The sequence below is a fragment of the Equus asinus genome, chromosome 5, assembly GCF_041296235.1.
Source record: "Equus asinus isolate D_3611 breed Donkey chromosome 5, EquAss-T2T_v2, whole genome shotgun sequence".
Taxonomy (NCBI): Eukaryota; Metazoa; Chordata; class Mammalia; order Perissodactyla; family Equidae; genus Equus; species Equus asinus.
In genome coordinates, this window is record NC_091794.1 from 23,522,085 (window position 1) to 23,535,605 (window position 13,521).

The 13,521-nt window shown below is 52.9% G+C and overlaps 1 protein-coding gene across 8 annotated transcripts in view; it reads right to left on the minus strand.

Annotated features, from left to right (window-relative positions):
- SEMA5B (semaphorin 5B) overlaps positions 1-13,521 on the minus strand; it is a 120,679-nt gene that overhangs the window by 74,836 nt on the left and 32,322 nt on the right. For 2 of the 8 annotated variants that reach the window (XM_070508977.1, XM_070508976.1), the window contains exon 2: positions 10,163-10,905. The exons of the other annotated variants lie outside the window; for them this stretch is intronic. The gene's annotated coding sequence lies outside the window, so the exon portion shown is untranslated. The remainder of the gene's footprint in view (positions 1-10,162; positions 10,906-13,521) is intronic. 8 annotated transcript variants of the gene reach the window in all.

Sequence of the window (13,521 nt, forward strand, 5' to 3'; positions counted from 1 at the left end):
CATGTAGCTTAAACGGTTTGGGATTATTCACTGCTTTGAATCATTCCTGCCACTGCTCCCTCCCATTACGGGGATAATTAAGAATTGACTATGGTTGGCAAAAAGCATTCGACAGCCAACTTTTTATTTGGTTGCTCAAGTGCTCCAGCCCTCCCTGCCCACCCCCTCAGCCTTCCCTTTCTTGTCCCTGCAGCCCTGCAGCCCAGGTCCCCCAGGGCTCCCCCACCCAGGTCTGCTGCCTGTAAACACACTTGGGGCCCCATGGAAACCACACACTGAATGCAGGGAAAGCAGGAGACCATTCACTTCCCTCTTATTCCACTGCCCCATTTCCTCCAGGCACCTTGCCTGGTGTCCCTTGGGCCGGGGGCCAGAGTGTGTTTGTTCGGCTGCCCTGGTCACCCGGGAATGGGGTGGGCTCAGATCCCAGGCCTGTCCCCCAGCTGGCCATTCTTTCTTTTGAGAGTCACTCTCTCTGATCGACTAAAGCAGGATTAGAGGCTTCAGGAGGAAGAGCGTGCCTCCAATCACAGAAGGAGGGGTCAACGATACCGGGAGGACCTCTTCCAGTCAGGCACCGTGGAAGGAGGTGTCACCTGTCTCCATCCTCCCCAACCACAGAGGCTCCTCAGTCTCCTGGAGATCAGAAAAGGCAAGCGGCTTCCCGCCAGCCTAACTCTCTGAGGGCAGCCCCAGGACTGGGGTGATGGGGCAATGGGGCGAAGGGGTGATGGGGCAAAGGCACGATGGGGTGATGGGCTGATGGGGTGATCTCCTTTATTTCCCTGCTTCCAACCAGAACCACATCTAAATCACCGCAAGGATATTTTTTTCTATTTCCATGTCACTGATTTCTAGTATTCTAAAATCCTAGAAATTCTTTTTGCAGTCTAACTTAAATCTTTTCTGCTGCAGGTTCGATGAATTCTGGGTTGTTCTGGGTTCAGGAAGCTGAAGCCCCACCTCCTGATTAAAAACCATCAGGAACAAAAACAAACTATAAAGACACAGGAAATCAAGCCACTTTTGGGGGGAGATGGAGATTAGAATGCAGAGAAGATTCTAGAGTGGCTGCCGAAGTTCTTTCTCAACCTGGGCAGTGGTGTAAGATGCTGACCTAATATAACTTGCTACTAAAACATCTATTTTCTGGTTTTCTACATTTGTTTTATAATACCTCAATTAAAATTAAAAGAAAAAATAAGTCATCAGGGTGTTAAAAACAACCAGCCAGTTGTGTCATCATTCACGCCCCCCTCCCTATGAGCTCTTCTTTGAGGGGAACAACCCAAACTGCTTTAGCATCTCCTCCAAGGTTCGGGACCCCTGCACCAGAAGGTTAGCCAAATCCTGTGACATTTGTCTCAAGGGAACAGTTCAGGCCAGATGCTCCTGGACCATTTAAAAGGATGGAGAGCTGGGACTTCCTCAAGCTTCCAGAACAGGTTGTCTGACTGTTCTGTGCTGGCTTATTAATAAATATCTATAGAGAAAGAATTGGGGCTGAGACTGCCTTTCATGGAAACTGGTAGTACGATGGGGAGGAGGCCTGGTACCCTCACCTACCCCTAGCAACCACTCAGTAAATGTTGTAGTTCTCTCAATCACATCATTTCCTGTGAAGGTGGAGGGAAGGGGAGTGGCAGGGAATGTGGCAGTAGGAATCAAGAGCAAGGAGGCGGGAGAAGCAAGGGCAGGGTTTGGCCTTTAGTAAATCATTAATTCGTCAGCCTCATAACTGGTCCTGCTGTGAAGAGGGGTAAATAAATACACAGCCGGTAAGGCTCACAGAGGCACCCCACCATACAACAACTGCTACATACAGGGGGCTTGCCCGTAATTCTCCAACTAACCTTTCCCCCTTCTCTTCTCATTGGCTGCCTTCCTAGTGGTTCTCAAAGGCTCATTCACATAGGGCATCCTCCAGGTACCCAGGTATTGGACGCTACAGATGTGGGTCCAAAGGCCCAGAGTGGGCCATCCCCTGGGGTCTGCGAGCTCAACCTCCCCACCCCCACAGCTAATGGAGATGCCTGGCAAAGTTCCTGGAGGCCCCCTAATAACTCCCATTATGGCCAGGGGATGGACTCATTGTTAGGAGGGTGTCTGGGTTTGCCACTAAAGCCCTCTTTCTTTGCCACTTGTCAGTTAGGGGCTGCCAATCTGTCCATGTCTCTTTATGCCCATCTGAGGTCTTTGGTTTGGGTCCATGTCTTTATCTCTTTGCTCTCTTGCTCTCTGACACTCTTGGACTACACCTCCTCCAACTAAAAGGCATGGTGGAACTCCCGGCACATCATAAATGTTCTTCTTTAAGAATAATGACAGGGGCCAGCCCGGTTGGCACAGCGGTTAAGTTTGGATATTCCAGTTTGGTGGCCTGGGGTTCGCCAGTTCAGATCCTGGGTGCGGACATGGCACCACTTGGCAAGTCATGCTGTGGTCGGCGTCCCACATATAAAGTAGAGGAAATGGGCACAGTTAGCTCGGGGCCAGTCTCCCTCAGCAAAAAGAGGAGGATTGGCAGGAGCTAACTCAGGGCTAATCTTCCTCAAAAAAATATAATAAAAATTTTAAGAAAAGAATAATGACAAAGAAAGCTACCAAGGAGGAAAGGGAACTAGATTTTATTCTAAATTCACTTAATACAAGAGATTCCCCAGGGATGAGACTGAAAAGTGAAGGCCCAGAAAAAACACATGAGGGAAAAAAATAATTTCCCCGTTTTTGGTCCCAAGGACTTCTTTGAAATATATTATTTCAAATATATTTCTGTATTCTGAAACTTTTACAGAATGAATAAAGTGTTGATGGGGTTTTTTTACGTTCCCAAACCGTTTCTAAAAACGATGCAAAAAGATTTTACCTTAAACAAGCTACATCCATCTTTTTGTCTGCATATAATGATGCTCCTTGTCTGACATTCTTTTCTAAATGACCTACAGAAAAATCAATTGTTCCTGGGAATCCAAGCACATTTTCACTTATAAGTACAGAGGAAAGTAAAAGAAATTACTTTAACCAAGTATGGGAAAAGCTTTGTCCTCAGCAACTCCAGTTGTGGTCAAAGGGCTGGATCTGGGATCTGGACGCAGATCTGTGGAGAGGTGGGAGGGGAGTGGCCACAGCATTTCATAGATCTACTCAAACAAACACAAAATATGCCCTAGCTGCTCAATGCTGCAAACAGTGGGCACTTTGGGGGTTTGGGTCTAGAGAAAGCTGGGGACCCTCCCAAGCAAATCCCCCCAACACGGTGGCAATGCCATTGTATGGTTCCATCTGTGCCCTAAGTCTCCAACTGCACGTGAGAGAAATGGAGCCATATTTGGAAAAACATGACACAAATCAAGGAATAAATTAACATGTGAAAAAGGAGAGAAGCTTGTCTCAATCTAGGCAAATCTTCAGTTTTCAGGACTCTGGGAAGATGATAAAAACAAAGTGTTAGAAGAATCAAAAATGACTCAAGGTGACGGTTCAGAGAATGAGGCTGATTAGACAAAGTTCTACAGAGTAAACTGTGTTCAATGAGATTTAAAGGTTTCCCTCTCCTTTCTTTCCACAATTCCTTTTCTGAAAATAAGTGCTTTTCTGTTTCTCGCCAACACCAAGTCCAGAAAACATAATACTGTCCTTTGTCTTCCTCTAAGAGTATTGTAGATGGAGTCTTCTGTGCAAGGTTTTGCCTGCTTCTTAAAAACCGTTAGAAGCGATGCTAGACATCTGAAGAGGCAGGCACTTTTACAATGGGGAACCTGGAATTATTAGCAGAATAACATGTAACGTAGAGTTTGATATACCCAACAAAGCTAATTTTTTTTTTTTTTTTTGAGGAAGATTAGCCCTGAGCTAACATCTGCTCCAATCCTCCTCTTCTTGCTGAGGAAGACTGGCCCTGAGCTAACATCTGTGCCCATCTTCCTCTATTTTATATGTGGGATGCCACCACAGCATGGCTTGATAAGCAGAGGGTAGGTCTGCGCCCGGGATCCGAACTGGCGAACCCCAGGCTGCTGAAGTGGAATGTGTGAACTTAACTGCTGCATCACTGGGCTGGCCCCCTAATTTTATTTTTTACAAATCAATTTATATACAACCGTTTCAATGTTTCAAAACAAAGGGACATCAGATCTTGTGATAATCGCCACGAAAAAGCTTTATACAAATGTTCATTTTCTTTATAATGTTTGAAAAAACAAACAATCTCTTTTCCCTGTGCCTCTCAAATTTCTGAGAATGTTTAAATCCAAGATAAGACACTCCTAGTGCTCCTCAGAAGGCAGAGGAGGGGCAAGATGGGGCCCTGGGAGGTGAGGCAGGCTCCACACACATGTATGCACACACATCACTTTGTGTGTCTGTGTGGGTTAGCCCGCCTCTACCCCCCTGCAGTGTAAATGGTGGATGGAAGGGAAACAAGAAACACACACACACACACACACACACACAAAGGGGCGTCCACTCAGCCAGGAAAAAACTCAGCTGAGGTTAACCCCAGAGCCCTGCATTTGCTCCACCCTCTTCAAAAGAGATTTGAAATTCTTTCCCAAACTTTGCTGTACTTTCCATGAGAATGGGGATGTTCCTGCATAAAACATGAGTTTGGGAGGGCAGGGAGCAAGCAGGATGGGGGCAGGGGCTGCAGGCTCGGGGGAGCCTTGGGGAGCTGGGGGGAGTGGGCAAGGAGAACAGAGCGGTGGGGGAGGGCAGGGAGGCTGTGTTCTCAGGCTGCATTTCTTGCAGGCTCCTTGGAGACCGGAGAAAGGCCGGGAAAGGTCTCAGCTGGGACTGGCTGCTCATAGAACCAGCGGAAAGCGGGATGCTGAGCCTGACCCGACGGAGCGCGACCAGCGGGGGTTTGAGGACCTCCAGGAAGGTGATGCCAGCCGTCTGCACCAAGGAAGGAGAGGGGCCTGGAGGAGAGAAAAGCTGGAGGAGGGAGGAAGCCCAAATTAAACACTAAGGACCGTGGCGCTGTCCCCTCCTGGACGGCTGGTTCACGGAGGGCAGGGACAAAGGTTCTATTTCTTTGGTCTCAACACAGAGTCCAGGCCAGTGCTGGGCCGTCTACACACTATTTTGTGAATGACTGCAGGTGGCCAGACAGGAGTCTTAGCCTGTTATCAGCACCCCGGCGAGTAGGATTTAGGGGTCTGCAAGAGGTCTTCTCCCCAGCAAACCGGCTATTAGCATCGCTTGAATTAACTCAGCGATGGGCTCAATGCCAGCAGCAGGAGAGAGATGTTAGGGCATTCTGCTCCTCTGGGGAGAGAGCGGCATTAAAGTCACGGGGCAGGGCTCTCACCACAGGCTCTGAAAGGGCAGGCTTCTTGACACCGCTGTGGGAGCACGTGGGAGGATCAGAGCCAGCATCCATGAGGTGGGCAGCTGTTCTCAGGTCCGAGGTGTGCTCTGCAGATGCCCGTATTGTTCACTGGATTGCCGGCCCCCCTCTGCAGGCTCCTCCCATAAGGGGCTGGGATGGAAACCACCTTCAGGCCTTTCCGGAAAAAGCTAGGGTATAGTGGGGTTTTTGTTTGTTTTTATAATTTTGAGAATTTAATGATGCCCTTAAGATAACTGGTCACGCTCCAGAATGTGGCTACTGGATTTTTGCAAGTCACTAGTTACGACAAGGTGGGAGATGATGAGATCGGCCATAGGCTGCAGTGGGAAGGGGGTCCCCTCCCCTTGGTGTTCTAGGGCCGCGGTCCTCAAACCTGAGCCGCATCAGCATCACCCATAAGAATGTTAAACACACGTTGCTGGGCCCCACCCCCAGAGTTTCTGAGTCTGTGGTCTGGGGGATGCCCTGGAAGCTGTATTTCTAACAAGTTCTCAGATGATGCTGATGCTGCTGGTCCGAGGACCACACTGGGAAGAACCCTGTTCTAGAACATTCCCTCATTTCACATATGAGGAACAGGCATCAGGGCTTTAATGGTAGAGAGCCAGGCACTCACAGCCCGTTTCCCTGAGCCCCTCCCCTCCAGAACAGGAGAAGGTAGAGGTGAGTCCAAAAGGAGAGGAAAAACATGAGACACAGTTCACTCAATCATCCCCCGACTCTGTCCCCTTTGTGTTCAGGGAGGGTCTACAGAAACATCAGCCACCTAGGTCCCACTGGAAGGGTCCAAACGGGCAACTGGGGAGGAAGTGATCAGTACCAAACGTGGACAGCAGACAGCAGCAGGAGGAGGAGGGGGAGGGAGGGAGCGGACAGAAAGCAGTTAACCCCGAGCAGAGAGCCGAGGGCACTGGGGAGCCTCCTGCCAGCCCTGGGGGACAGAGATTAACAAGCCCTCCAGGACTTGGCAGTTTAGGACCAGCCCCACTGCTTCCAGCTGCGACTTGACCCCACATCTCAGTTATCTCCCGAAAGCCTTGGGGTGGGGCCTGGAAAGCTCTGCTGGGAGAATAGCCAAAGAACCAATTAATTGGGACCTCAAGTGGGCTCCCACAGCTGTGTGAGGGCCACCATGTCTCAATCATCCTCCGTCCTCCCCTGCGCTGTGAGCTCCTCGAAGCCGGAGACCGTCAAAGTTGGATAAAGAAATGAATGCGGGGTGAATGCGGCCCTCCTGCTCCCACAGGCGTGGGCTCTGCCCTCGGTACACTTCCTCAAGAGGAATCTCACCCGCTTAAGCTTTCAGCGAAGCCCTCCCAGGTTGGGATGGCCAGCAGGCCTCTGGTTACTGAGTGGCGTGGACCGGGCAGGAGCCCCCTTCTCCAAAATGCTCTCCACATCCCTCTCCTTGCTCCACTAGGGGACAAAATCTTTTTGTGTCTGATCAGCATGTGTTCTGACAGAGTCAACACCCTTACTTGGGGGACTGGGCTGGGAACTCACGACTCTACTGGAAGCTTCTCATACCCACCCATCCAGTTCCCACGCTGCTTATTGCCCCCAGCGACCACACAGAAGCTGCTGGTGGGCCAGAGAGGGCTGTGAGTTAGGGTCGCTGCCTGAGGCTGCCCAGGCGCACCGATGGGGAGAAAGGTCCCCCATGCAGAGCTGCCCTCTGGCTTCTCCCTGTAAGCTGCCCCTGGACTGACCCACCAGGGCCCTGGATGGTCTTCCTGGTCTGTGCCTGATCTCACCTACCGATGCTTGTGACCCCTGTGGGAGCAAACGAGGACCTCTGTCCCTCTTCCATGGTGAGTGGGTCTCATGTCAGTCCTGGAAGTTACATAAACCCAGGCCTGGCCTGATATGACCAGCCAGCCCAGAAAGAACAGGCACAGTAGGTAGGGACCCAGCTCCGCCCTGGGACCATGAAATGGCAAACTTCAGAGCGTTACCACAACACCTACCACAGCTTACATAGCTTCAAAAGCTGAAATCACAGAGCTGTTTACTGCCCCCAAAGCGGCCCATCTGAGATTCCTCTCCTCTTCCCCAGGGCCCATCAGGCTTTTCAGAGAAAACTGGCTCCTTGAAGGAGACGGGGCCAGGAAAAGAGGGGAAGATCAAAGTCCCCAAATAGTTGCCGGGAAACAGATTCTGTGCAGTTAGGTGGCAAGCACGGAGGCTCAGGGCTTAAGGACAACGTGCTGTGGCTTATCTGGGGTGACGGTGGATCCCAGCAGCACCGTGCATCCACCTCCCCAACCCGGCTCTTTAGACACCATTTGTTTGGGGGTTGTAAACTTACCCGCCAGAATCGAGCCTCATTAGGAGATACAGTCTGCGGCCACTGGATCACACACGGCATCGCAAAGCCCAGCAGGCTGATTAGGCGATGATTTGCTGGTTTGTTCTACCTGAAGCACCTCTCTGCTCCAGTCCACAAATCAGAATTTGGCCATAATTTCTCTGTAACATGAGGCTTCCTGTAAGTCCCTCCTCTGTGCTGGGGGCGGCGGAGCCTGCCTTCTAGCTCTGAAGACAAGTGTCAGCAGAGTAGGTGGGAGGCATGGAGAAACAGGGCTGGCACCTGCCTACTCAAGGACGGAGGAAGGGCACTCCTTAGCCAACTTCTCTACCTGCCTCCCAAACTCACTGTCAGAAAAATGGATCTAACGGCTTCCCAGACATACTCTCTCCCTCTCTCCATGCTGCCTCCTCCTATCCACAACATTACAGGTTCTGAAACATCTCTTCCCTCATGAAGCCCTCCTGGATTGATAAAAAGCAAAAGCACTATGGTCCCACAGAGATTCTGATAAATAAGGAACTCAAAAGGCGTCTTCTCTTGTTTGCCCTTCCTCAGAAGTATTCTGCCTAGAAGGATGAGACTTAATCCAAGCAAGACACGGGACCCTCTCAATTGGTTGATTTCTTTATTGGTGCATAACAGGATGTCTGCCTCCCTCTGCAAGCTCCCCAAGGCAGGGCTCACCTCCACATCATTCATTTGGGACAGGACCCAGAAAGCCACCAGCAAGTGCACGTGCACCCGCCCCACTAACCCCCCAGGACGAGCACTGAACCCATCCTGGCTTCCGTGTCACTTTGGGCTTTGGGGCAAAGGTCAGGAGGGAGTGGTGGCACCCTGCAGTAGGATTTTCCTTCCTAGACCTCATTCCCCACACATGGAGGCCCAATCCAGTACCCCCGAGCCTCACCACTACGTTCCCACTAGAAAGATCTGGAAGTTGGTGGAGGCTGAGGAGGACTAGAAGTGATTCTCAGCCCAAACTGGGTGGGAACGTGAGCGAGATCACACAGCCCAGAGCACAGGCGTCTGCACTCCCAGGCCAGAGATGGCTCCACTTCACTTGGCTGTGCTGAGACCCAGTCCCACAAAGTCACAGCCACCTGAGGGCCAAAGGAGAGAATGTAGCAGCAGCAGCATTAATGGGAACAGCATTCTCGATCAGGGTAATCTTGCCCCTGGGGGGACATTTGGTAATGTCTAGAGGCAATTTTGGTTGTCACAAATGAGGGTACTACTGGTGGGTAGAGGCCAGGGATGCTGCTAAACATCCTACAAGGCACAGGACGGTCCCCCCCACCAAGAACTATCCAGCCCCAAGTGTCAGTGGTACGCTGTTGAGAAACTGCTCTGAACACCGCTGCTCGCCACCCCCGCCATGCCATGACTTCAGAATCGTAACACCAGAATTCTCAAATAAGCCAGAATCACACTCCTCCAGGCCTGCCATGGATTTCAGACAGGCCCCAAAGGATCAGGATATATTGGGGGAGTGGGGTGCAGAGTTGTTCCCCAAAAAACCTCTGGAAAGTGGGAGACTCCCCAAAAGGACCTCAGAAGTCATCATGTCCAAACACACTCATGGTCTGAAACTTATGGAGTTACAAGCAAAGACTGTACAATCACAAGGGGGCAGAAAACACGATCACAGACACGTTTGGAACACTAGAAAGATGGGTGCCCTGTGGAGTCAAAGAGACAGTTGAGGGCCCACGTAGGAATCTAGAAAGCATGATTTCACTCAGCATGTAGCGGCCTCACAGACCTCCTTATTCCCAGAGGCAGCCCAAACTGAAAACACAACCACAAGGACGACGGTTTAGATGGGTAGGCAGGGGACAGCGCTACAACAGAGGGTCCCAGGTCCCAAGGGCTGCCTCTCCCCAGCCTCATTTTGCACATTCAAGGTGGGGACCTGCCACCATTCCAATGCCCTTTCCTGGCAGTGTGGGCAGCAATCCAGCCCTCAGGAGCCCAGCAGCCCAGGGCCCAAGGGAGCAAGGAGAAGGACCAAGGGAGCATCTCAGTGGCCCCAGGATGGTGATGTCATGGTGGGAGGAGATGACGAGCCACATGGCCACGAATGAAGAGGAGCCTCACTGCATTCCCAGCCATTCCACCAGCAGGGAATTAGCAGCAAGAGAGCAAGCTGGGCCCAAAGTCTGAAGCACCTGTGAGTGGCCGGCATTCCATCTGTCCACACACATGCTTAGGCACATCTTTACTCGACCAGGAGAGGAAAGCAGTGAGAGAAGCTTCTTCCAGGGTCCCCTTACTACTGAGAAAAACACCTGCAGCCCCAGTTCCCTGACACCCACCCTCTTCACCCCAGGTGGGCCCTGCTCCCTAGGTCTTCCCCCTAGGTCTTCCCCCGGACCCAGGTGGCAGGAGGTGAGGCAAATTAACATCTAGTCTGAACATAAAGCTGCAGAGCTTGTCCGCTGTGACTCACGTGGGCATGGCCAGCAAACACAGAGAGAGACAGCTGTCCAAGTACTCACCACTAGCAGCTCAGCCGCGGGCACCCAGAGCCCCAGACGTGATGTGGAAAATCAGACGGCAGGCAGGAGGAACAATCCTGGAGAGCCAGTACCACCAGCCCCACGGTCCATCAGAGCCCAGGGAGCAGCTGGCTCTCCCACTCCTCACCCCCAGCACCGGCGCCCAGGAGTCCAGCCCCTGCCTGGGAGCAGACCCAGGCCACAGGCAAGCCCCGCTCCTAGGTCTCTGAAAGGGGCGGGGGGCTTCCCTGGGCAGATGAGGGCTGAGTCTCAGTCCAGGGAGCCACTGCTGCTACTGCTTTCAGAGAGAAAACACTTTCCTGTAAAATCAACCCAGGCTGCTGCACTCAGCTTAGCAGGAAAACATCTCCGTCCCGCCCGGCGGCGCCGGGCAGCTTGGTCTGGCTGCAGGGAAAGCAGGACACACGCAGCAGCCTGCCCAGAACGGCTCCGATTGTCCCTCACACTGCCGAGCCTCGCTCCCAGTGCCAGACAAAAGCGCTGGAAACAGCGCGCAGCCCGGCCGTGACACACCAATCGCCAGTGCCCAGGCTGGCCTCTGGGCCGAGCCCCAGCCACCCCCCGAAGGCTGGCTTCCTCGTCCGAGTTTCCTGAGAGGCGCCCGAGGGTGGTTTAGAATGATTTTCCTCGTGGAGTGGATCGCTTATCCCAGAAATACTCCAACTTTGGGTGGACCAGAGAGCAGTGGTGTGACATCCTGGCTGAGGGAGACAGAGAGAGACCTGAGAGAGAGAGAAAAGGAGTGTGTGAGTGTGTGTGTGTGTATGTGTGTGCACGCGCGCCTGTGTGTGAGCAAAAGAGAATGTGAGGTCTTGCGTGTGTGTGTGTGTGTGTGTCAGAGGCAGTGCACGCGTGCAAGAGACAGGGAGTGTGAGAGGCTGTGTGTGTGTGTGCGCGTGTGTGTCTGCATGTGTGTGAGCAGGAGAGGAGTGTGAGAGGCAGGTTGTGTGCATCTTCCTGGGGTGTCTGCCCCTCTCTGATTTCCATCCAATCCCTCTCTCTCCTCCAGGGTTTTGAGACGGAGGGAGTGGGGGGATGGGTGGTGCGAGACTCACAGATTCCAGAACAGGCAGGAGACACCATCCCCCCTCCCCGCCCCCAGGGTGTTAATGCCACCCCTCTCCTTCTTCCGCCTCCACAGCTGCTGCTGTCAGCAGTCGGCTTCCTCGGCTGAACACTCTCCGGGAACAACTTTGGAAGAAGCAGCATTTTACAGAAGAGTCTGCAGCACGAGCCCTCCTTTTTCCAGCCTGGGTCCTTTCCTGCCCCCATTTTGGTCGCTGCTCTCCCTGCACCCCTGTCCCAGTGCCCGTTCTCCAGAAGATGGAGAGCCCAGAAGCTTCCCCTCCCCTGTTCCCATCTCAGAGCCATATCCCTCATCACCACCCTCCCAGGGGTCCTGGGCCGGGTCGGAGGTGGGGGGAGGAGAAGCCAGCCTCCATGGAGGGAAAATGGGGCGACGGTAACCAGGCATAGGGATGAGTGCTTTGGAGAAAGATCACCGTCAGTCTGTGCCACCCTCAGCCTAAAGGTCATGAGCCTGACCATGCAAGGTGACCACCTGGGCAGCTCGGTATTGTGGGTCCCTGCTTCGCCTCAGGGGTTAGGAAGAACCAGGACTTTAAAACTTATCAACTGTGTGATCTTGAGCAAACTGCTCAATCTCTGAGATTCAGTGTCCCTATATGAAAATTGGGAACACAAATATCTACTCCATAGGATCGCTGTGGGGGTCAAAGGGGAGATGGGTGTGTAGCTCCTGCACCAGCAAGTAGCCTCCAGGTGGGCAGCTTCAAGAAGCAGAAGGGCTGGCTCTAAAGAGCCGAGAGAGGCGTTTAGAGGGAGCAAAGCCTGGGTGTAGATCTGGAGAGGAGAAGCTGAGGGCGACATGCTGGAAAAGCGAGTCCAGCAGAGGAGGCAGAACACAAACAGGGCAGGCCACGCGGGGGAACAGGACGCACAGGAATCACGGGAGAGAACAGGGCACGGAGCGCTGTGGGTGGAGAGAGCCCCGAGCCCAGGAGAAATGTCAGTCTGGGGTTTTCTGGAACGGAGTCCAGGTACCGCGGTAGAGAGTGGCTGGATCAGCACCAACAATCAGACACCAAAATGGACAAACTGAGACCTAAATAGAAGAGAACCAAGTTTCTCCAGAGAACAAGGGGGAAGTAAAGGAAATGACCCACACTCCACCAGAAAACCCTCAGTAACCACCAGTGCCCAAGGGGATGATGGAGGAGCCACAACCCAAGGATCTGGGCCTGGAGACAGCCCCTGGGCCGAACAGGCTGTAATTACCAGTTGACATGGAGGTCTCACTTCATATCTGAAAAGGCTTCCCTGGGCTGCAGGTGGTTTACATCCTGCAGAGGAAATGCAAAGAGGGCATGGCGTCCAAGCTCAAGAGGGGGCCTGGCTCTGCTGGACAGCAAGGGGGAAGAGGAACACCCATGGGGTAAGAGAAGAGGTGTTGTCATGAATGCTCAGGTCAGCACCTCAAAAGAGACAGCCCAGTATCATGGAGAGATCCTGGCTGGGGGAGTCAGGAGGCTTGGGTTCCAGTCCCCATTCTGCCAAAAACTGGCTAGGCTGCTGGCCTTCTCTGGCCCTCTGTATCTTCCTCTTTGAAATGAGACTAGATTTGTTGCCCTCAAATTTTTTTTTTTTCATCAGCAGAATGCATTCTTCAAAGGAAATCTTATCTAGGACATCTATATCTAGGTCAGATAGAAGCAGAGGTACATTGGTGGGTTGGGGGCTGGATCCTGGATGTTCAGCTCCTCTCAGAAGCTCTCAAGGTAGCTCGGAGGAACCCCAGAGCTCCCTAGAACACAGCATGAAACAGTATTGGCCCTCTCTGAGGTCCTTTCATCTGTCTGACGCCAAGGCTCTTTACCCCCAGGGGAAGTTAAGGAGACACCAGCTTGGATGGGCACCAGCTGGAGGGCCTAGCGTGAGAGGGTTCCAAGGGAGGGGGCAGGCTGCCCCCCTCAGAGCACCTGTTGGGGCTGCAGGCCCCGCAGCAGAGGCAGCTGGAGGTGGGAACTGTAGCTACAGACGGCAGAAGGGAGGCCAGCCTGGTCGCAGGCTCCAGGGTGACAAATGAACTACACGGAGAGGCCAGATGGATGCCCCTGCCTTTGGCACTGTGGCTCCTCGAGGAAACACTGGGCTGCTTTTCATACCCTGGATGGTTGCAGGCTCGCTCTCTCACCAGCTCAGCCAAATCATAAATCTGGCCTGCCAGGGGAGCTGGCTGCCCTGACCCGGCCCTGTGCTTCCGCCGTCTTGGCCTCACGGCATGCCAAGACGGGGATCCAGGCACGAGCAGCAGAAGG